Source organism: Ambystoma mexicanum, chromosome 1p (assembly GCF_040938575.1).
Source record: "Ambystoma mexicanum isolate Mex_15411 chromosome 1p, UKY_AmexF1_1, whole genome shotgun sequence".
NCBI classification, from domain to species: domain Eukaryota; kingdom Metazoa; phylum Chordata; class Amphibia; order Caudata; family Ambystomatidae; genus Ambystoma; species Ambystoma mexicanum.
Genome location: NC_090921.1, coordinates 1,174,328,561 through 1,174,353,112, shown reverse-complemented (window position 1 = coordinate 1,174,353,112; position 24,552 = coordinate 1,174,328,561).

Genomic DNA, 24,552 nt, shown 5'->3' with positions numbered 1-24,552 from the left:
ATGGATCACTATTGTTCTTGTGGATCCAGAGCATATATGAGGCTACCCAATGATTGGGGAGGACGATGCTCACTAGTGAATGTTCATGTTCCAGCGTTGGTGATTCCTAAAAGTGATTTGAAGCTTGACAGTTTCCTGAAAGCAGATGCTCACCTAAGGAAGAGGAGATATGTGGAGTTGATTCATGGAATGAGGAGGGGGAACTATTTATCTGCCAAGTCAATAGAAGCTTTTGACTCCATTCCGTATGAGCTCAGGCTGTTCAGCCAGACTTCATCGGTATTCACACTGATCTTCATGCCGAGAATCCAGGTTGGAGCAAATACCAATTGGCTGCAGATTACCAGATGGGAATTGCTGCAGACAATCAACATTACCATAAAGGGATTCAATGCTATTAGAGAAGAGATGAGAGCCATACGACTGATGATTCTTCAGAATAGATACGTCCTGGACATGATTACAGCTATGGATGGAGGTGTTTGTGCAAAAATCAGAGAATCATGTTGCACGTTAATACCTTCTCATGACGACGTGAATGGCACCTTCACAGAGTGTTAAGATGAGAATCACGGGAAAGCTGCGTACCTGTATTTCTGGTTGGTCTCGACGGGGCAGCCAGACTGACAAGAAGACTTGGTGACACAAGCAACCAGCCTCTCCTCCACCCTGAGTGGGAACTGGGTGAAAGATGGACCGATTCCCAATGCCACAACCTGGTTCCAGTAATGACAGATCTGCACAGTGTTGACAGAAAAAGTGGTAGGAGGGAATCCTTGAAGAGGCGAGACTCCGATGAACTGAGATGGGTGAGCACAGGAAGTCCTTAGAAGTGGAGAATCCCAAGTAGTGGGAAGGCCACTCCCGTAGCTGGCGAATGGTGCCGAGGAGTTGAGAGTCCAAAGGTGTGGGAGGCCACACCCGTAGCTGGCAATGGGTGCTGAGGTGTAGAGAGTCCAAAGGTGTGGGAGGCCACACCCGTAGCTGGCAGTGAGTGCTGAGGAGTAGAGAGTCCAAAGGCGTGGGAGGCCACACCCGTAGCTGGCAGTGAGTGCTGAGGAGTAGAGAGTCCAAAGGTGTGGGAGGCCACACCCGTAGCTGGCAGTGAGTGCTGAGGAGGAGAGAGTCCAAAGGCGTGGGAGGCCACACCCGTAGCTGGCAGTGAGTGCTGAGGAGTAGAGAGTCCAAAGGTGTGGGAGGCCACACCCGTAGCTGGCAGTGGGTGCTGAGGAGTAGAGAGTCCCAGGTAGCGCCGGAGAAAATCACAGGAAATAGGCCAGGCCAAGAGGTGGAGAGAAAGAAATCAGGCAGGGGGACCAGCACGGACAAGGAAGGGAACCAGGAGAGTAGGAAGCTGGACCAAGGGAAATAACCCAAGAAGAGACTTGGCCAAAGGGAATGGCCAGCAGCGGGCAAAAGGATAAGGTAAGTAGGAGCAGGGAATAGGGCAGGAACTGACTGGCAGAGCGGGAGAAGGCGAGAACACGATCCGGAACAGAACGCGTTGAGACGCGATCTGTTCCCGACCGCGCCTCTCCCTTTATGGGCCGCCGGCGCCTGCGAGGCCTGGAGCGCAAGCCAGATGGTTGCTAGGCGCCGGCGGGCCCAGAATGAGGCTTGAGCAGCAAGCTGCTCCAAGCCTGGGCGACCGCCTCACGGCGCATGCGCGGGACCGTAATCGCGGTCCCCGACGCAATCGCCGAGGAGCTGCCGCCCATGTCCCTGAAGCTCTCCCCCCGGCGCCTCCCCAAGCGCGAAAGCGCGGCGGGTAGAGGCGCCAGGGAGGGGGAGCGTGAACAGTGAACCCCGGTCTCCCGGTAAGCGTGACACTATACCCCCTCCTAGGAAGATCCGGGGCCCCAGGCTTCCAGGGAAACCGGCGATAGAACTCGCGCACAAGGCGCGGAGCGTGCACATGCCGAGAGGGTTCCCAAGTGCGATCACAGGCCGGGTACCCCTTCCAATCCACCAGGAAATGGAGCACCCCCCTGCGATAGCGGGCATCACAGATCTCCTGAACCTCGAACTCCGGAACCCCCTGCACCAGAACAGGGACCGGACAAACACTGGAACGACCATAAGAATCCACCACATAGGATTTCAGGAGGGAGACATGGAAAACAGGATGAACATGCCACGAACGAGGTAGCTGGAGACGAAAAGCTACAGAGGATAGGCGTTTAACAATCCTAAATGGGCCAAAGTACCGGGGAGCCAATTTAACGGGCAGGTTGCGGAGAGGCAGATTCCTAGAGGACAGCCAAACCCTGTCACCAACCTGGAAATCCGGTTCCATCCGTCTCCCACGGTCAGCCTGAGCCTTCATGCGGTCACGAGCGGCCGTCAAAGAGGCACGTGCCAATTCATGCTGCCGTTGGATTGTGGAGACCAAGGTGTCGGCGGAAGGAACCGTACTGGTTGGCACAGGGTGGAAAGGGACCAGCTTGGGATGTTGTCCCATAGAGCAATGAAAGGGGCTGGTCCCGATGGCAGAATGAAAAGAATTATTGTAGGAGACCTCAGCTAGGTCTAAATAGGTACTCCAATTGGTTTGTGTGGCATTAGCAAAACTACGGAGGTAGGCTTCCAAGGTCTGGTTCGTTCTCTCCGTGAGACCATTGGACTGTGGATGATAACCCGAGCTTAAGGCTCTATGAATGCCGAGATGACCACAAACTTTACCCCAAAAGGAAGAGAGAAACTGAGACCCTCGATCAGAAATGATCTTCTCAGGAAGACCATGTAAACGGTAGATTTCGTGAAGAAAAGCAGTGGCCATCTGGACCGCAGTGGGTATCTTTTTAAAGGGAATGAAATGGGCATATTTTGTAAAACAGTCCACTACGACCATAATAAAAGTATGTCCTGCAGAGGGAGGAAGATCGACAATAAAGTCGGTAGCAATTGAGTGCCAAGGGTATGGCGGCAATTCAGTAGGAGAAAGTAGCCCTAAAGGATGTTGTCTGGGAACCTTGGATTGGGCACAGATGGGACAGGCCTGTACATATTTCCGAACCTCCTCAGCCCAGCCAGGCCACCAAAACTGTCGTGATAGTAACTTCTGCGTTGCACGAATCCCACGATGACCTCCAATGGGGGAATCGTGGACTCCATGCAGAATGCCATTACGAATCTCCCCTTTAGGGATGTATAGTCTCTTCTGAAAGAATAAGAGGCCATGACTTTCAGATATTGAGGGTCGTTGGAGCAAAACTGACCTCCAAGAATCAGACCGGGTGGCGTCTGATATTGACTGTAAGAGTGGCGATACAGTCGATAGAAAACGATGAGAAGGGATCAGAGGTTGAATCTGGCTGGAGTTGTCTTCATTCTTCTCTCTCTCCAAGGATCGAGACAAGGCATCTGCTCTTATATTCGAGGATCCGGAGATGTAAGTAATATGGAACACAAACGGAGAAAAGAAGAAGGCCCACCGGGCCTGTCTGGGTGTCCGACATTGTAAGGAGCGTAAATACTGCAAGTTACGGTGATCTGTGCGGACCTCAACCGAGAAACGGGCTCCCAACAGATGGTGTCTCCATTCCTCGAAAGCTATCTTGATGGCCAACAGCTCCTTCTCAATAACTGCATAGTTTCTCTCACTGGGATTCAGCTTGCGGGAGAAGTAAGCCACGGATGTTCGACTGAAGTAGCGGGATCCTTTTGTAACAGTACAGCACCAACAGCAAAGTCCGAAGCGTCTGCTTCAACGATGAAGGGCAAGTCATCTTGTGGGTGGCGTAAGATCGGAGCAGCCATAAAGGCTGATTTCAAGGCATCAAAGGCTTGTGAAGCGGAAGAGTCCCACAGAAAAACTATCTTGCTGCTTGTCAATCTAGTAAGAGGTGCGGTGATCTCAGAGAAGCGTGGAATGAATTGCCTGTAAAAGTTGGCAAATCCTAAGAAGCGTTGCAGTGACCTTACGTCATGAGGCTGCTGCCATTCTTGAATGGCCTGAACCTTCTTGGAATCCATCTCAATACCGGACTGACTTATTACAAACCCTAGGAATTCAATCCTGGATTGATGGAAGGAACACTTTTCCGCCTTGGCAAACAGATGATTATGAAGCAGCCGATCGAGGACCTCTCGTACATGACTTATGTGTTCCTCCTTTGATCGGGAAAAGATTAAGATGTCATCCAGATAGATCCAGACAGAGATTCCAATTATGTCCCCAAAGATATGATCCATGAGCCGTTGGAAGATCGCAGGGGCATTGCACAGACCAAAAGGCATAACCCTGTATTCGAAATGCCCAAAAGGAGTCTTAAACGCCATCTTCCATTCATCTCCACTCTTGATTCGGACCAGATGATATGCCCCTCGAAGATCTAGTTTAGTAAAAATCTGAGCCTGATGTAAGGTCTCTAGGATACTTCGAATCAGCGGTAGTGGGTACCGGTCCTTGATGGTAATATCGTTTAATAGCCGGTAATCCACACAGGGTCTTAAAGAACCTTCTTTTTTCTTTACGAAAAACAGAGGAAATCCAGCGGGAGACTTGGATGGTACGATGTACCCCTTACTCAAGCAGTCCGATAAGTAATCCTGTAGTACTCGTCTCTCCTCCCGAGACAACGCGTACAGCCTGCCATGCGGAATCTCGACTCCAGGAGACAGTTCTATGGCACAATCGAACGACCGATGAGGTGGCAGGGGTATGTTACTTGGTTCGGCAAACACTTGTTCGTAGTCGGCAAATTCAGGAGGAATCAGCAATGTAGAACAAAGGCGAGTCCCCTTGTCTCGGAGTTCCAATTCAGTTGAAGAAACCAGAGTCTGGACAGGCAATCTGCATCTCGAGGTACAAGAGGTGGAGGAGAAGGTCAAGGTATGAGTCCTCCAATTAATAACTGGATTGTGATGCTGGAGCCAAGGTAACCCCAAGGCCAACTTGTAAGTAGGTGACCGGATGACGTCCAAAGCAAGCCTCTCCACGTGATCGGCGATCCTAAGACTTAATCCGACAGTGTGCAGACGAACCGGTCCAGAGGATAAAGGAGTACCATCGATAACCTCCACAGGAAGGACTGAGTGTCTGGGTAAAAGAGGAATCTTGTGAGTGCTAGCAAAATCCTCATCGATGTAATTGCCTGATGCTCCACTATCCAACAACCCAAAAACTTCAAGCGTCCGGCCGGGCAGTTGAATCTGAATCCTCAAGGTTAGTAGAACAGCTGGTTGCATGGGAAGAAGAATCGAGCAAAAGGCGGAAAGGTCTGAAAAAGGGGCGAGACCTGTCGTTGCCTCTCCTCCACACGACAGGTCCTCTAGTTTCCCGACTTCTTCTTCTGTGGCCGTAGAGGACACATTCCCAAATAGTGTCCGGCAGCTCCACAATACAGACATAATCGTAATGTTCTTCTCCTCCTTCTTTCTTCCTCTGATAGCGGCCCTCTCACGGCACCCAACAGCATAGGTTCTGGTCCAGATTCTGTCGAACCAAAGGCCCCGGCGGGAAGACTAGCTGTTCTGGGAGCGACTCTCTCTAGCCGCCGTCTCTCAGTCTTTCGTTCGGTTAGTCTCTGGTCTATGCGAAGCACCTGATTAATTAAGAGTTGGAGACTCTCAGGTTCAGGGATGTGAAGTAGTTCGTCCTTGTATTCCTCCCTCAGCCCCCGGCGAAACAAGGTCCTTTGCGTAACTTCGGGCCATTGCGAATCCGTAGCCAGCAGGCGGAAGCGACTGATGTATGTTATTATGTCTGAGCTGCCCTGTTTGATGTCCATTAACAGATTCTGCGCAGCGGCAGCCAGGTTAGGTGTCTGAAAGACCTCCAGAAATGCCTTCTCGAAAGCAGCAAAATCATTAAGAATGGGGCTGTTAGTAGCCACAAAAGGTGTCGCCCAAGCAAGGGCATTTCCGGTTAAATTTCCCAAGATATATCCGATCTTGGCGTTATCATTATTGAAATAGGTAGACCTGAAAAGGAAATGGATACGACAGTGGTTGCAAAATTCCGCCACTCGACGCGGGTCTCCATCGAACCTGATTGGGGCAGTATGGGCCAATGAACCTTCGGCCTGCGGAGCACCTCCTGTCCCCTGGGTTACCATCTGACGAAGGACTTGATTCTCTTGATGTAGGGCTGTCATCTCTGCTCTGAGGGCTTGCAACTCACTCCGCAGGTCCTGTGTGTCCTCCATTTCCAAATCGGAAGGTAGGCGTCTCAATCTGTTAAGATGAGAATCACGGGAAAGCTGCGTACCTGTATTTCTGGTTGGTCTCGACGGGGCAGCCAGACTGACAAGAAGACTTGGTGACACAAGCAACCAGCCTCTCCTCCACCCTGAGTGGGAACTGGGTGAAAGATGGACCGATTCCCAATGCCACAACCTGGTTCCAGTAATGACAGATCTGCACAGTGTTGACAGAAGAAGTGGTAGGAGGGAATCCTTGAAGAGGCGAGACTCCGATGAACTGAGATGGGTGAGCACAGGAAGTCCTTAGAAGTGGAGAATCCCAAGTAGTGGGAAGGCCACTCCCGTAGCTGGCGAATGGTGCCGAGGAGTTGAGAGTCCAAAGGTGTGGGAGGCCACACCCGTAGCTGGCAATGGGTGCTGAGGTGTAGAGAGTCCAAAGGTGTGGGAGGCCACACCCGTAGCTGGCAGTGAGTGCTGAGGAGTAGAGAGTCCAAAGGCGTGGGAGGCCACACCCGTAGCTGGCAGTGAGTGCTGAGGAGTAGAGAGTCCAAAGGTGTGGGAGGCCACACCCGTAGCTGGCAGTGAGTGCTGAGGAGTAGAGAGTCCAAAGGCGTGGGAGGCCACACCCGTAGCTGGCAGTGAGTGCTGAGGAGTAGAGAGTCCAAAGGTGTGGGAGGCCACACCCGTAGCTGGCAGTGGGTGCTGAGGAGTAGAGAGTCCCAGGTAGCGCCGGAGAAAATCACAGGAAATAGGCCAGGCCAAGAGGTGGAGAGAAAGAAATCAGGCAGGGGGACCAGCATGGACAAGGAAGGGAACCAGGAGAGTAGGAAGCTGGACCAAGGGAAATAACCCAAGAAGAGACTTGGCCAAAGGGAATGGCCGGCAGCGGGCAAAAGGATAAGGTAAGTAGGAGCAGGGAACAGGGCAGGAACTGACTGGCAGAGCGGGAGAAGGCGAGAACACGATCCGGAACAGAACGCGTTGAGACGCGATCTGTTCCCGACCGCGCCTCTCCCTTTATGGGCCGCCGGCGCCTGCGAGGCCTGGAACGCAAGCCAGATGGTTGCTAGGCGCCGGCGGGCCCAGAATGAGGCTTGGGCAGCAAGCTGCTCCAAGCCTGGGCGACCGCCTCACGGCGCATGCGCGGGACCGCCAGGGAGGGGGAGCGCGAACAGTGAACCCCGGTCTCCTGGTAAGCGTGACACAGAGGCCATAGAGATGCTAACGAAGCTACACGTCCAGACGATAGACGAAGTAGAAGACATTGCTGATTGCTTGAATCGCTTTTTTATTGGGTTCCACAATGAATGGCAGACATGTTCAAGTTCCTTGGGGCCCTGATTGTGTTGGTATTGCTTGGATTTGGTGTGATCAAGATAATAATCACACAATGCAAGAAGACAGCAAAGAAAGCCATAAGGATGAAAATCATGATTGATGTTGATTCAGGCTGGAAAGCCAGAGACTTGACAAACTAAGAAATCAGAGACTTTGTGAAGGCCAGGATCCATGCACGTGAGGGAACGAAGTTCGTGTATCTAAAGGACCGTAAGAAGTACGTGGGAAAGTGGATCTATTGCAGCTCAAGTGGACAGTGCATTCCTATGACTTGGAACAAGGATGAGCATGTGAAATCCGCTGGATGCCTGAAGGGAGTCATAAAAATATGGATCCCAAAGAAGCATTTTTCTTCAGACAAGGATGTCTAGATATGAAGGATGATGGGAGAGTGGTCGATGAATCGGCCAGAGGGGGGAGAGTAGAGCAGGAGCGAAGTACCCCCACCTCAACCACTTCGCCCATATTGCCTAAATGTTGGGAACCAGAATGTGAGACACGTGCGGTACCAGTGAAAATACTGATACCGAAGAGAATACTGGAAGCAAGGTTCCCATTGAGAAAGCCATACCTGCTTACGAGACAGTATGATGGCCATTTGAATGAAATCCCGGAAGAAGCAGGACCAATGAATGGAAGGGAAGAATGGTGACGTCACATGAAGCTAAGCTGACGTACATCGAAGAGATGCAGAAACAAGAGAATGCAGATATTCTATAAGGCATCAAGAAAGTATCAAAGATAAGTGACATCCTGGGATCAAGATGAAGAAACTTATGCTGCAGAAATGATGAAGATATCAAGTTATTTTACACGTGTACAGATGCAAAGAAACGCAAGCAGACAAAGTATTCTTGAGGCTAACATTATAGTGAATAGATTGCGACATGCATCAAAATATATATATATTGAAGTGAGTAAAGAATAGATGTTTCCACTACGTATTATAGCAGAGCTGCACCAGAGAAGGAAGGTCTCTTTTCCAGGGTGTTACAGTTAAAAAAAAGCAATTGAATTACAGAAGCAGATCTCAGAAATTCAAGGCTGGATGAGCCCCAAGAAGGACTTATCAGGTTGGGGTGAGCAGACATTGGATACAAATCGTGTGACATAACTAAACACTTGTTCAGAAGACATGAACAAAAACAAGGAAGACGTCAGAGGTCTATTAGAAAATGGTATTTTAAATACACCAGGGCTCGATTTTGTGGAAGGATGAAGTTGGACTAACATGATGGTCACACCTACGCATGAGGCCAGAACGTGCCTTCACTCCGCTGAATTCTCCAGAGCCAAAGAACACACCCAAGGACGAGTTCAAAGCCTTAATTGCCACCAGACCACTGATATGATGATAGATGAATATGCTAATTGGTGGGAAGCTATGGTTAAGACTAGCTCACCAGCACCTGGAAAACCCGACTGTGTGCTGCTAACATAGGTGGAAAAGTACTGACGGAGGTTAGAGTGCCAACCAATTGTAGGGGGCTGCGTGATTAAGGTTCCTATAGTTTGTGTAACCAATGAGACGTTGTGTATTTAGTGACATTCATAGTGACCTGTTTAAGGGGAGGGCTTAGTTGCCCCACCTGATGTTAAGAAATCTATTACTTTTCTTCACTCTCTTAGACGAGTATGGATCGTATACTTAGAGGTTCCTTAAGCACCTATCACAATTGCCACTAGGTTTTTGTAGTTTGCCACGTAGGATGGCGTTAGTAATGCGTTGGTTAACGTCATCAATGACAATTTTTTGCTATAAAAGAATGTTTTTTTTAAGATGCATTGAGAGATCTTACCCTGAGACGTCCATTGATGTCCGTTGCACTCCCTGTTTTAGATAATTGATATTAAAACAGTTACCTTTTGCCAACTACCTGAGTCGTTTCTATTATTGATGTTTGAGTAACTTCTGCATCCCCATCCATCTCAAGTGTATTGCTACCTCATCTTAAAGGGCTGGAGTCCACCGGTTCAGTACGGTGGAAACACATACTTGGGTCACCTTAAAGGGAAAAGCTACAGCTCTTGCAAACCAGGCGCTGATAATTAAACGCAGACACTGTTGCTACTCCACTCTTCCTGTTCTGGAGATGCAGAAGGCCAAGGTGGTTCCGATCCTAACCTACGGAGCGGAGGCCTTGCTTAGGTTCCAAAAATAAAACTCTGGGCTATCCAGGAAGGGTTCTTTTGGGAAAGGAAACTGGGCAACACTAGATCAACCCCTATCCAAGTCATCAGAAGAGAGTTGGGACTATGTTCCCTAAAAGCAGCCGCGGAATGGAAACATTTAAATTATTTCGGTAAATGCACAGATCCAAATGCACCTCCAATGGTGGCATTCATAAGAACAGCGCTACTGAAGGATGACAGGAACGCTCTTGCCAGTTGGGGAGCAGAACGGATTACAACATCCGATGAATTAAACAACTACAAGCTTTTTCATAATTCGGCAATCAAACCCAAGAGCAGGTGTAATCCGCCGGAATATCTAAAAAAAGTTCCTGGATCCACTATTCAGGGCTGATTTTATGAAAACGCGGATGAATCTGTTTAAAACCAACGTAGTTCTGCAAGGGGGCAGGCATGAAATTAACTAATCCTGATTGCAGATTCTGTAACATTTCTGGGCAGACGGAAAACCTTTACCATCTATTTATGGAATGCAAGGCTCTAACTACGATCAGGACTAAACATTTTGGTTGATTTCTTGAAGCCTATGTAACCATAACTACCGATGAGTGGTGGCCTTTGCTGTTAAGAGAAGAGAAAACTGGCAGCTGTAAAATTCATACCAGAAACACTTAACTTACTGGAAGAGGATGGTGGAATGGAGACAGTAAATTAACTTTTAAATTGGATAAAAGAAAGGAACTGGACATTAGGATTGAGTCATTTCTGATATTTTTGCAAAAGTTTTAAATGAAACTAATATGCAAATTAAAAAAAAATTAAAAATATGTTACATATTCAGTGAAGTCAGTTTTATTTAACTCGCTATTTTGAACACATACTTCCCAAAACCTTGCTCCACTCTACTATTGCATATATTTTATATTCCCATTTATAGTAACTTACAGGTTCGTACTGACCTGTAGGGCAATGCCCAAAGGGCCAGTCAACATCATAGTACCATTTCTTTGGGACAAAGTGGGGATCTTTGGTTAGTTATTGAACTCTGCAGCTTGGAGTGTTGACCAATATAACTGAACAAATGTGCTTTAAAATGCACTGTTTGCAATACATTTTACCAAACATGCCTCCTACGTAGTAATCAGCCACTGTGATGAAATGACTACTGCTTTGCAGGAGTACAGGGATGGGTAGTGGCTAAACTGCCTATTTAGCCCCACAATATTACAAAACCACCAGTGATCCCAAAATTAAAGGTGAAACAGACACATCCTGAAAGGTAAGCCTCTTTCGCCTCTTCTGTTAATAGAGGGCAGTCAGTACTATTCAGAAGACATTTCAAGTAGCATAGAAGCATCCAAAACAGCAACAGTACTGTGCTACCCACATGAAAGACATGTCCAATCAAGGTTCTATAAACTTACAAAACTTAAACTAAAAATGCACACAACTCATAAACACTAATACCCCTGTCCTGTAAAAGGAAAGCATAGCAAATGCAGACTTTGAAATAAAGGGACCCTCTGAGTTTGAAGACAGGTGGTAGACAGGCAAGAATTTAAGCAGCAAATGTTCAACTTTAATGAAGATGTATTTAAAAAGGTAGACAGTGGGATCTTATAAGTCACTAGGGCACTTTAAAGAAGGCCAGGGGAGCTCATCCACTTCAAATACATGTAGATCTTGTTTGGGGGGCTCAGCACCTTTGGGTCAGGTTTCTAGGAGATTCCTGTGGCATTGATCCAGCGTCCGGGTGAGCTGATCTACTGGATCCAATGCATGCAGCATCAAGCAGTCATGGTACATGGCACAAAGAAGCTTGGGTCAGGCAAGCAATATCTGGGACGGGTAGCTCACAAGTGGTTCGAGGCAGGGCCCAGGGCTGTTCCTTGACTTCTGGATAGGTGGGAGATTCAGTCCCGCGTCTCCAGGGGCAGGGCGGTCAGTTATTCTGCCCTTCCCAACCAGGAAGGTTTATAGCAGGCACTTGCAGGGTTTCTGTCACCTCCAGGTGCATGCCCACACAACGGGTTCACCACAAATGAGCCCTTGGGATGGGTAGGTGTGATGAAAAGTGGCCGCCCAACATGCAGATCATTTTACCTCCAAAGCATGCAGGGACATGTTTAACCACCTGCAATAAATACTTCTCACTGGATTTAAGCACCCGGGAAGGGACATATTGCTTTACATTTGTACACAAATATTTGGGTGCCATTCCCTGTGTAATTTTCCAAATCTTTGTCAGGGCTCGAATTTTAATTTGGTCCTCAATTTTTAGCAAACCCAATAAACTACGGTCGATCGAATTATTCTTGAAATGTTCCAACCCATACATTATTCGCACTGCACGATGCTGAACTGGATGGAGTTTTGCTAAACATTTCTCAGTAACGCACCGATAAATGGATGCACAATACTGCCTGAACTCAAATCTTTAATTGATCTATATCTAAAGGATGGCCCCTTGTGCTCATATTAAATAGGTGAAAACAAGTATTTTTCCCAATGGAGTCCACCTCTGGAGCATAAGGCAGCTTCATTTCAAATAACATGGCCAGGTTTCTAACTACCTCCACTGGAACAAGAGGAGCACCTAGGCTACTAGGCCACATAAATGGCAAGAGCTCCTCCAGCAGACCGCCAAACAGTAACATTTCTGTTTTGTCACCATTGAGCCATAGAAGGTTATGATATGATATGATATGACATTAATAACGCTCCTGTATACAAGTGTTTCTAGGCGTGACAAGACAAGGAGGGGAAACATAGGAAGGACAAAACAATGATTTTACTAGGTCCTGTGTCATTCAGATTGCGCAAGTGCAGGGAAGTGGAAGGGGAGAAGTATAGAGGGGTAGGGCGAGGGAGCAGTGCAGTTAACTCAAAAGTGCAGCCAGCGTGTGGTTTAGTGCAGGTAACTCAAGAAGTGCAGCCAACGGGTGGCTCATACGTGTAGAGAGAAGGGACTGTGGGGTTGCAGATACAGACCACAAGCGCTATCGCAGCCAGGATGCAGTAGTGCAAAGTGCAACTGAACATGCAGAAGCCTGAGCCCACGTTCAGAGAGTAGCCAGGTGACCCATGCAAGGAGAAATAGGGACGTCAGCAGGGGAGAGCAAGACAGAAAAGGGAAGCGAAAAGGAAGGTCTTGAGTTCCTTCCGGAACTGGAGGTGGTTCGGCTCAAGTTTGAGAGTGGCAGGGAGGCTGTGCCAAAGGGAGGCACCAGTCGAGAATAGAGATCTGCCCCCAACTCTCTGCTTGGAAAAGCGACTGACCCACAGAGAGTTGGAAGTGGATGCACGAAGAGCTCGAGAAGGGAGATGTTTAGGAAGAGAGAGTTGGAGGCAGTGTGATCCCACGCCCCAGAAAGCCTTGTGGACAATGCAGAGGATCTTGAACTTGATCCTTACCGCCACTGGAAGCCAAAGAAGAGATGTCAGAGCTGGGGAGTTATGATCCCTGGGTTTGAGGCCAAGGAAAAGTCTTACAGTCCTGTTCTGGATAAGTTGTAGAGGTCAGATAGTAGAGGCTGGAAGATTTAGAAAGAGGCTGTTACAGTAGTCCAGCCTAGAAAGGAGCAGAGCTTTGGAGACAGTGAGCTCCTGGGGGAAAGTGAGGATAGGAAGAATACCTCTGAGGAGGTGCAGCGGATAGTTTGACTTCTTAGAGATGTCAGAGATGTGAGGAGAGAAGGAGAGGGTGGAGTCGAAGATGACCCCAAGGTTCTTAGCCTCACAGGTAGGAGTAGAAAGGGGGCCCAGAGTGGGCGGCCAGAGAGAGAGGGGAAAGGAGGGAGCTGGTGTTCTGATGAGGAGGATCTCAGTATTACTGGCATTAAGGCAGAGATCATTGGCCGCACACCATTCCTGAATTTTGGTGAGACAATCTGGAATGAAAGAAGGAGAAGAGGCAGCTGAGGGGAGCCTGAAAGAGAGCTGGGTGTTATCCGCATAACACTGAAAGCTGGAGCAGAAGGAAGCGATGCGGTGGGCAAGAGGTGCCAGGTATTGGTTGTACAGCCAGGGAGAGAGGTTAGAACCCTGGAGAAATGCCACAAATAGAGAGGGAGATAGAGGAGAGGAAAGACCCCCGTTGGACCTGAGATGGTCGTTCAGTGAGAAAGGATATCAGCCAGACCAGGGCCTGATCAGTGATACCCAGGTTATCACTGAGGCGATTGAGCAGGATGGCATGGTTGACTGTATCAAAGGCAGAAGAAAGATTGAGGTGAATGAGGACAGAAGGAATGGTATAATCAAGGTTGGAGAGCAGGTCTTCATTGTGTGTTCAGGAGAGCAGTTTCTGTGCTTCTGGCAGCTCTGAAGCCAAACTAGTGGTCGTGGAGACAACCAACAGATTCAGTGTGCAGATTAAGCTGGGAGATGGCCAGCTTTTTCAAGAGCTTGCACAGGAAATGAGTGATGGAGATAGGGTGATAGTTAGCCAGAGAGGACGGATCGGCAGAGGGCTTCTTTAGCAGGGCGTGCACAAGGGAGTGCTTAAGGGGCTAGGGGAAGATTCCAGTGGCAAATGAGTGATTGCAGAAATCAGCCAAGGCTGGAGCTAGGGTGTCAATGTGGTCCTTGATGGTTTTGGAAGAACAGGGGAGAACCTGTTTTGATGAAACTTTCATAGATCAGACTTGTCTAGAAACATCGTCACGGGTGAACAAGGGCAAGGAAGAGAAGGGAGGAGTAGAGACGGCCAAAGGGAGGCCAGGAGTGGAGGAGGATGAGGAGGAGGCAGAAGAAGAAGAGAGAGTGGGCAGGATATCCTGAGATTTAGTGATGAAATGAGAAGCCAAGGCCATACAGAGGGCCTGGGAGGGAACAGGAGAGGTAGAGACTGCATCAGGATTGGCCAGCTCCTTGCAGATTTTGAAGAGTTTGGCCGAGTTATTAGATGCCGCAGAGATGTGGGCTTGGATGTGTGCTCTGTTCTTGGTGAGGACCGAGAGTCTGTTTTGCCTTTAGAGCAGGCAGCAGGCCAGTTTGTCAGAGGGTGCACCTGATGCCCTCCACTTCCCCTCAGCCACCCTGCACTTGCATTTGAGGGTGATGAGGTTGGAGTCGTACCAAGAGTTGCACTTGGATTTGAGCTTCAAGCCAATCCTCATGACAGGGGCAAGTACATCAAGAGTGCTATTTATAGAAAGATGAAGGTTATATAGGGCTGAGAAAGTAGCGGTGAAAGCATCAGCTGACACATGATTCATGGGTCGGATGATCGAGAAGGTAGGTGGCAGTGCTGGAGTCAGCTTGGCCTGAGGGATAGAGAGAGAGAGGTGGGCGGAAAGGAGAAAGGAGTGGTGAGAGAGTTGGAGAGGGGGAGGTCCGAGGAGATCAGAACATTCAAGATGTGCCCTGCAGGGTTAGTTGGGCCAGAGGGGAGAATAGAGAGAGAGACACACACACACACAGATTGCAAAAGAGTCCTGAAGAAGGGCAGGTAGCATCCAGGTGGATATTAAGGTCTCCAAGGAGGAGAAGTTGGGAGGTAGAGGCAAGGAGAGAGGAGGAGAGGTCCACCCACTCAGCGAGGAAGGGGTAAACCTGGCCAGGGGGCCTGGAGATAGTTGCCACAGTGAAAGGCTAGGAGAAATAGAGAGCCTGCAGACCAGGCTTTGAAAGATGGAGTAGTCCTGCATAGGAATGATAGAAGCAGGGCCACTCCAGGAAGATCAAGGCTACACCACCACGGGACCATTGGTTCTGGGTTCAGAGGTGATTTTATAGCCATCAGGAAAGAGAGTGTCAAAGCTTGTGACACAGCTGGCCATCAACCAAGTCTCGGTCATACTGAGTACATCTAAATCGAGTACTTCCATGAGATGGCAGACGTCAGAGGAGTGTTTGACAGCTGAGCGAGAATTGAGAGTAGCAATGTGGAGCAGGTTTCCCCCTTTGAAGGAATTCCGTGGAGGGGTACAGGTCAGAGGTATGCCCTGCGGAAGAGTTGCAGGTGCCAGACGATGGGCAGCAGAGGAAGCAGGAGAAGGCAAGCTAGCCAGGGAGGAGGAGGTGGGTGTCAGAGGGGTGGCGGAGGAAAAAGGCAACAGGGTGGCTGGAGAAGCAGCAGAGGCAGCCGTAGAGGTGGCAGAGGATGGAGGCAGAAGAGGAGCCAGAGGGGTGGCAGAGGAAGGTGGCAACAGGTTGGCTTGAGAAGTACCAGAGGCAGCCGTAGAGGTGGCAGATGAAGGAGGCGGCAGAGGAGCCATAGAGGGGAAAGAAGGAATAGCAGGAGAAGAAAGGAAGTTTATAAGGCACTGGAAGCATCTATCAAAAAGGAGGAGGTTGGTCTGAGGGCCTTGGACAAAAACAGTCCCATTTAGGTAAACATTAATTATGGTCTTGGAGGATTACACCGATTTTTTCTTAAGGCCATTTGTCATTAGTATGCGCTCATATATTCAAGACACGACACATATGATTCATATCTTGGAAAGCATCGAAATAACACCTGAAGACATTTTTGTGACACTTGATCTAGAGGCCTTATACACAAGTATCCCACAGACAAAGTGTATCAACATCATGCACACTTTTGTGGAAAAAAGACAAGACAAAACTGTTCCATCTGACTTCATTACTGAGTGCATTAGATTGGCTTTGACCAATAATTATTTTATTGTAGATGGCACTTTTTATTTACAACAGCACAGCACCAGTATGGGCTCGACTTTCGCCCCAGACCTGGCAAACCTGTTCATGGATGACCTAGAGTGTCGTTCAGTATACGCGGAGTGTAACCCATTTAAACATCTGATGAAAACATGGCATAGATATATCGATGACGTTTTCATGCTATGGTCAGGGAACACACAAGAGCTAGAGCCCTTTTTCCAATGGATTAACCAACAAGGACCATGTATCAACTTCACTATGTCATCTAGTATTGAAAAAATTGCGTTTCTAGAGTTAGAAATCTATAAAGGAGAGAATAACACTATGGGCACCACCCTTTCCAGAAAGCCCACCGATAAGAACTCCTTATTGCTGTTCAATAGCTATCATCTGGCGAGCATGCGTGAGAATTTGCCCTTTGGACAATTCTTACGCATCAGGAGAAACTGTAACCGGAAAGAAGATTTTGATAAAAATGGACAGGATTTATCATCAAGGTTGAAAGCAAGAGGTTATCCTCCGCATGTAATACGCAGGTCCTTTAAGAGAGCCAGGAACACAAACAGACAGGAGTGCTTGAAAAAACAGGTGCGGCCCAAAGAAGATAAAATCACCTGTGTGTCAACTTTTTCACCGATCAGCAATGCACCGCGACGCAGTATATTGAAAAATTGGGGGATGATCAACACAGAAGATTTTTCATTAGGAAAACCCCGTTTTGCGTTTAGACGCATGACGAACCTATGGGACAAATTGGTCCATACATACATAGCCAAAGATCCAACAACAATTGCCACACAGTCTACTCTGTGGAATACAAAAACAGTGATGGGCCATTACAAGTGCGGTGTGCAATCTCACATCGAACATCAAAGAGATTGAATTAAAAGGTAGAAAGTGGATGTTAAAACACTTCTCCAACTGTAACACGAAATGGGCAATTTATGTTATCAGCTGCCCATGTGGTCTGCTATACATCGGGAAGACTAAGAGACCCGTATGACAAAGGTTCTGTGAACACAGATCCTTTGTCAAGAATAAGGTCCCCGACAAACCGTTAGTAGCACACTTTATTGCAGCAAAACACACCCACGAACACATTCATTGGACCATCATTCAGATAATTAGCCCCCATCCGAGAGGGGGGAATAGAGATCTGAAGCTGAGAAAAATTGAACAAAAGTGGATTTTTGACCTCAATACGGTCAAGGATGGTTTAAATGTGGCCATTGAAGGGGGTTTGTTTATACATTGACACTCTTCTATGCCCAAAAATTGGGTGCCTTTAGATCTGTCACGTATTGAACATATGGTATATGTGTTTTTCGTGTACTCTACACACTTTGATTTCCCCTATGCCGTACACAGTACTCATTAGGCATATATAAGCCGATATACAGCCGGTCACGTCAGGGATAAAACCATGATTTGAGGTAAAGACTACACAGCCCATGTACATTTGGGCTGACAGTAGCCCTCTGTCATCACGCCCTACGGTCACAAGACGAAAAAACGTGGTGACGTGATCACGCGTAACCTCTCTCTCGGCAGTCAGGCGGTATATTTACATACGTGACTGTGTGTCACCGTAGAGAAACTTTGGAAGAGGACGAACGACAGACGCTTGAAACTCCTTCGTTAAGGTAACACGAGGGGAGAATGTGATTGAATAGAGCGCGACTCTATGGAAAGTAAGAGCAATGCTAATGGCGTTTTACTGTGTTTATAGGCGGGCTGATATGGACCATTGAAGATTGCGAGTACACAACTTGTAAGCAACGGGGAAGAAATAAGGAAGTTACGTTTGGCTTTCTCATTTAGCGGTAAGCATTAGAAGAGGCTGCAATATTGTTCTTTAATGGGTTCACACTCGGTGTAGTCCCTTGTGATTAATTGCTAGGCAGACCACGGTAAATTAGTAACACGTGGCTCTGTAGTTTTGATACAGGTTGATACTCGGTGTAGTCATAGAGAATTGTTTACTGTGATTGATTACTAGGTAGACCGCGTAAAATCAGCAACACGTGTTTCGTGTAACAGAAGTGTTTGAATGAAATTGTCAAGGAAATGAAGTGAATAATGCGTGCATAAGATTGAAACACATTTACAAGTGAGTGAAAATTGTGATGAGCAAATAATAATGACCACCATAGAAGATACATGACCATGTTCTTTTGTGACACATTAGATGTAGGATCATTATATAGAAATTGTATGTAACATAGATATGTGCATGTTTACATGATTACAGATGAAGCACACAACTCATGTTTTGGGGTTGGTTACTGCCCAGATCTAGGGATGATCAGGGCTTGAGTGAAAATTGTCCCACTGGCTAATAAGTAAAAAGAGATTATGTATGTAGTAGCTCTGCCTTGTTACACATTACATGATACCACACATGATATCTGATATAGATGTCTGTCTTGTTTTAAATCTTTTTTAGATCTAGTTATGGGAGTACAAGAGTGCCCCTGGTATGCAACACGTTTCAAATGTGACTACGTGACAAAGAAACAGTGTCCTGAAGACAGAATCTGTGAAGAAATACAAAGGAAATTGACTTGATTGTATTCTTGTGAAATGTACAGATTCTAGAAACACATGTCTAGTGTTGGCACATTGGTTTTTTCCCAAAGAAGAGGAGAATATTGTAATAAGAATATACAACAAAAGTGTGTCCACATATCATGTTTGATTGTACAAACCTAATGGGTGATGTTCAGATACGCACTTAATGAATTGGTGTATTTTTCTGTGAACCTGTAGGGTTCGTTTTAGATGTATCACTGGTGTTTTTTACTCTTTTTATGATAGTGATAGACATTAAAATATGTGTTATTTTTTGAAAGGCCTTGTCTGTCTGCTTATATATCGAATGGGCAGCTTGTATGTATAGCGGGCAGATGCTACAGACAAACTCCTAGCCTGAGTGGGAGGAAGCCGTTCCTGTGGGATTGTGTTTTGTTGTGTTACAGTTTAGTTCTCACCCACACGGCCCCTAAAATGAGGACCTTATAGCTTGGTTTAGTTAACCCTTGGAGGATTGTCATGATTAATTGGAGAAGAAGAAAAAGGAGAGCGAACAGAGACCATATGGGGACAATGAGGATGCCGGTAAGGGTCTGTCTGGATGAAGCACTGGTGTAGCTATCAGTAATAGGGAGGCCTGGGTTGGAGACTTCTTGAGCTTCTTCCTTGTTGTATTGTGCCTGTCTGTGGTGATGTAGCTGGTGATGTCATGTGGAATGTTTGTGTGTGGATGATAGAATCTTCTTAGTGAGTGCTCTATTCAGTGACAGTTACTGCTGGCTGGCCCTGGGTGATGGGAGCCAGTGTTTGTCTATGCTGATGTCCTTTATGTCCTTAATGTCTTCATGTGGAACTGTAACTGTTAAGATGGAATAAACTTACATGAAGTGAACTTAAAGAGCATGGAACTTGCTTTTTTAACATTCCTGCCAAACCTAGTGAGAGGAATATTATAGTTGATAGAATAGCAGTTAGAGAAGATAGGAGGGACAGAGAGCACCATAGAGGGTGCATAGAGGAAGAGAGGTGTGGGGGAGAGGGGAAGGGGGAGCCCAAGCAGGGAGGAGGGTGTTGAGGTAGCCCTGTGAAGCAGGCAGGCGGGTGGAAACTCAAGGGGGCGGACACGAAAGGAGGGGGGGCACACCGAGGACAGAACCACAGACAGAAAATTAGATGCAATGCATAGACAAATCAATCACCCCAGGAACCTAGAAATAAAAAATGAAAAACAGCAGGAATGCAGGCAGTACAAAGTAAGCAAACAACCCTGGAGAAACAAAAAAGACAGGAACAGAGCAATCACCACAGGAACCTAAGTGTAAAGAATGAGCACAACAGGAATGCAGGCAATGCAATGTAAACCAACAACTGTGGAGAACAAACGTGAAGACAATACACAAAAGATCAGGGGAGGGTGTTAAGAAAAGAGGAGGGAAAGGCCCGGAGGGATGCGTGGAGCGCAGTGGCAGAGCGAAGGAGCGGTGTGCACAGCCAAGTAGAGAGAAAGAGCAAGCAACCTAATTAAGAGGGAGCGCACGCGGTCTAGCACTACGAGGGAGTGAACGCAACCTAAAGTGAGAAGGGGCACACGCGGCCTAAGTTGCTAGGGAGTGAACGCTACCTAAAATGAGAAGGGGAACACGTGGTCTAAGATGTGAGGGAGTGAACGCAACCTAATGTAAGAAGGGGCACACGCAGCCTAGAGTTGCGTAGTAGAGCACACAGCCTGAGGTGTGAGCGAGTGAGCGCAACCTAAAGGTAAGGGGGTGCAGGCAGCCTGGAGCTGTGAGGGAGAAAACGCAGCCTAAGATGCGGGGGAGCAGCTGGGATTTTGCGGCGAGTGCGATGACATGACGCAGGGGAAAGCAGCACGTGTGCAAGAGTGAGAAGGGGCACCTGGTCAGGCGGGTTGCGTGGAGTGTAGCAAGCTAACTCTCCTCACACCTTCTTACCTGGAGGACGCAGACAGATGGGTGAGGTCGTCTGCACTCAATGTCTATGCCGCAACCCCATCGTCGCCAAACACCTGTGTCCCTCAACACTGCAGCCTTGTCCTGCGAGGGCTTTGCCGCAGAGGGTCCGTACCTCAGTTCTTATAGGCACGGAAGCGTGGATGTAGCGAAGCGTGCTATATATAGTCGGGCAGCGTCTCCTGCTCACCTGTGTCGCGCAACACTGGAGCCTTGTCCTGCGAGGGCTTTGCTGTAGAGGGTCCGTACCTTGGTTATTATAGGCACGGAAGCATGGACATGGATGAAGATGTTATGGTCTACCATATCAAAACCGTCTGAGAGATCCTGGAGAATTAGAGCTGCCGAGTCTCCTTGATCTCTTATTGTTACGACTTGGGGAAATTGGCGGCTCTGGAACCGATGGAAACGACATCCTTCGATGAAGTTCCCGTTTCGTTCCGTACAGCGCCGGGTGCAGGTCTAGTCTTCCCTGTTTGCAGCACATCCGACGCGATTGTTTTGTTTCCTCACTTCCAGCTTTCGGGCGCGCTGCAACATCCTGTATTCCTGGCTGTCTGCTGTTGCCTACGCTCCCGCTGTTTTCTGCTTACCGTTCCTTCCCGTTTCCTTCCTCTAAACCTTCCAGTTCTGTTTTCTGCCTTTCTCTCTTTCCCTCCGCTTTCTGCCCATCCTCCTTTCCTTTCATTTCCCTTTTACCTTTCCTCCCATTCCTCCCATCTCCCGTTAATTTCTCTGCTTCCTCTCTTGCTCGCCTTCCTTCCCACTTGTCATTTTTACCTTTCTCCATTCGCTCATACTGATCTACTGTGCACCGACTCCTGGCCTGCTACTTGGATTGCTCCGCCTTCTCGATTTGCCATTGTTGTATGCCATCGTGTTTATTGACCCGCGCCTGTCCCTGGACTGCCTCCTCAACCCCGGGTGTGGGTTCCAGCTAGAGCCGCTTCTTGTGCTGCTGTCAACATTTTCCAAGGATTACTCACGTTGAATCTCCAACACCAGCATTCTTTCCGCTACTATGAAAGACCTCGAGACTCTCTTCTTGGAATCTCCTCCAAAGTCTACCGGAACTCGACTACTTCACCTTATCCTGTGGAGACTTCTTAGGGGTTTTTTGTGCCACTGGCTTTTTCCCCTCCTCTTGTTGACCGCGGAGAATTGCCACAGTTTACCTATAAGGTGACACTGTGGCGTCCTTCCGCGGCCGCCCTTATCTACATAAAAAAAAGAAGGAGTCGGACCAAAAGGAAGAAAGAAGCCGGCTCTTCGGTGGAAAAGCAGAGGTGAGGAGGAACGGGAGGTGGGAGAGACAGAGTCCTCAGTGGAAAAAGAAGACATAACTGACCATCCTGACACTTATAGCCAAAGGTTTCTCCCAAATACATAAGACCAAGGTCTCAGTGCTATTGCACAGGTGAAATTATGAGCGTGGCAGAAAATAGTTGCTTTCTAAGTAATTCGACAATTTGGTGGTAGCTTCTCTTTCCATGATCTTACTCAGGGAAGGCAGATTTCATATGGCCTAAAATTCATCAAGAGAGGTGTGATCTGAGTTATGTTCAGTGAGGTAGGAAATATTCCTCTCTGAAAGGAGGGGTTAATGATGATGGCTAAGTCTTCAGCCAACACTGAAAGGTGTTCTATCAGGAAAGGATCTAATGATGAACCAGATGCTTTCAGACTGTGAACTATTTCTATTATTCACACACTGGATGAAAAGTCAAAGCATTTAAACGATACGTATCTTTCTATGGGGACAAGTGCAGGACTATCATGTGTTCTGACTTCGGCTGCTATTGTATTGTGCAGTTTAGCAATCTTAGCCACAAAAAAGGATGCAAGTTCATTACTTATGATTTGATAGGGAGTAACTTTGTCTATAGCATCATCCCCGAGTGGCAAGTTCTTGGTATATTTTAAAAATCTCTCTAGTGTTAGAATTAGTCACAGCTATCTGCGAAGAATCCAGGGAATTTGTCCCTACTCCCTAAGAGGGAGCAACACCCTCTGACACTAGGGAGGAGAGCCGACTACGCAAAATAATCCCTACGGGAATGGGAAAGCAGGATCTCACTGAGGTGACTGCCCCTTAGAGGGCAATGACTTCCAAGTGAACACATCTGTAACACCTCCCTTACCGCCAATGCCCCAAATAGTTGATGCATACATGGGAACTGATAACAACATTGAAGGAAAGGGCCCTTTAAATGTGCTTGGTTATGCAGCAGACCCATCCTGGGGGTCTGAACCACAAGACCAATGGGATTCTGTCTCTCGTTACAGGAAGAGGCACATAAAGACAAGACCCTTACCTGGACGAGAGGAGCTGAAGTGGAATGAATCGACCACTGGGAACCGGCCAGCTGGAGAAAAGCTGTGCAGAGCAAATGCCATCACTGCAGCATGGAGCCAATGCACCCTAGAGGCAGGACCATGATGCATACGTGGTAGGCGACAAACCCACTACACACCACTGAGCCCAAGAGTGCTGGAAGCCTTCACTTCCTAGGTCTCTGGACGAGAGAGAGTGACCCGCGACCGACACTGAAGACTGATGTGCCAGAACCGGGGCACCCGCACAAAGAAGGAGGGAACTGACAACCCGAGAAGCAAAGTTCAACCGCAGAAGAAGTGACCACCTCCCCAACAAAGGAACCTTGAAACAACAGGTATGCGGTTCACAGAACGGAGGAGGACAGTTAAGCTTTGCGATGCTCCAACAGGGAGACAGAACGCCAAAGCAGATCAAATATCTAAGAGGTCTGGCAGGCTTATAGAAGACCAGAGATTAAGAGAAATACCCATAGAAAGGGAAGTTAAATATAGTAGCCCATGATAGGGTACCGAAAACAAGAAAGGAAGGAAAACACTCTGAGGGGGTGATTGTGAATATCATAACACACAAAGGGTTATCGAATAAAAGAAAAAAGAATGTAATAACCCAGGAGGCGTCAAAGAACACCGGAGAGGAAAAGAAGCACTGTAAGGAGGTGAACTAAAGTATAATTTGCCAAGCGGCACCGGAAAACAGCGAGAAGGCCAAACCCAAAGACGGGCTGAAGTTGAGCTTAAAGAGCTACAAAGGCACATTTTGTACTTGAGGACAGAACCTTTTGGTTTGTACCAGTTTTCAGCAGGACAGGCCAGGAGTTCTCCTTTCTGCAGGAAGACAAGGGTTTTCTTTGTTTGGAACTCTACTAGTTGCCTGAAGGCCTGAGAACTCACACACACCTAGAGACATTTGGATTTTGTTATATTTGAACTGTATGAGCTGCCTAGAGCCAGAGAACCCATGAATGGCATTTTCAAGAGACATTTGGGGAGACAGAAAGGAGAAGTAGATACACTTCTTTAGGCTGAGTTTGTCACAAGTCTCCCCCCTTCTCACCCGTCTGTATTGTTTGCTCATGATCTTCGGAGATGTCTTCTTTCGCACTGTTTGGGATTTATATAACCTCGTGCGTGGGTCCTCGGATTCCAGCATGTGGTTCGTGACCCAGCTCCAGGATATGCTCAGATGTCCGGGACAAAGACCAGGAAATAATGAGGTTCGCACTCGGAGACCCGAATGCGATGAAAATCCAGGATATGCAAAGGTAAGGATAAGGGGAAGCAAGAAAGAAGAAGAATTCAGGAGATCGGGAACCAGGAATCAAAAGTAAGCGCTGAACAAGCTCCGGCAACACACGTCCGACTACTGCAAGCGGTAGCGTTGAGATGCGCAGAGCCGCAGGGGTGTGTCTGCTTTGTAGAACGTATAGCGTACAACGCAGAGACTGGCAAACAGCGTTCTGCATTCAGCG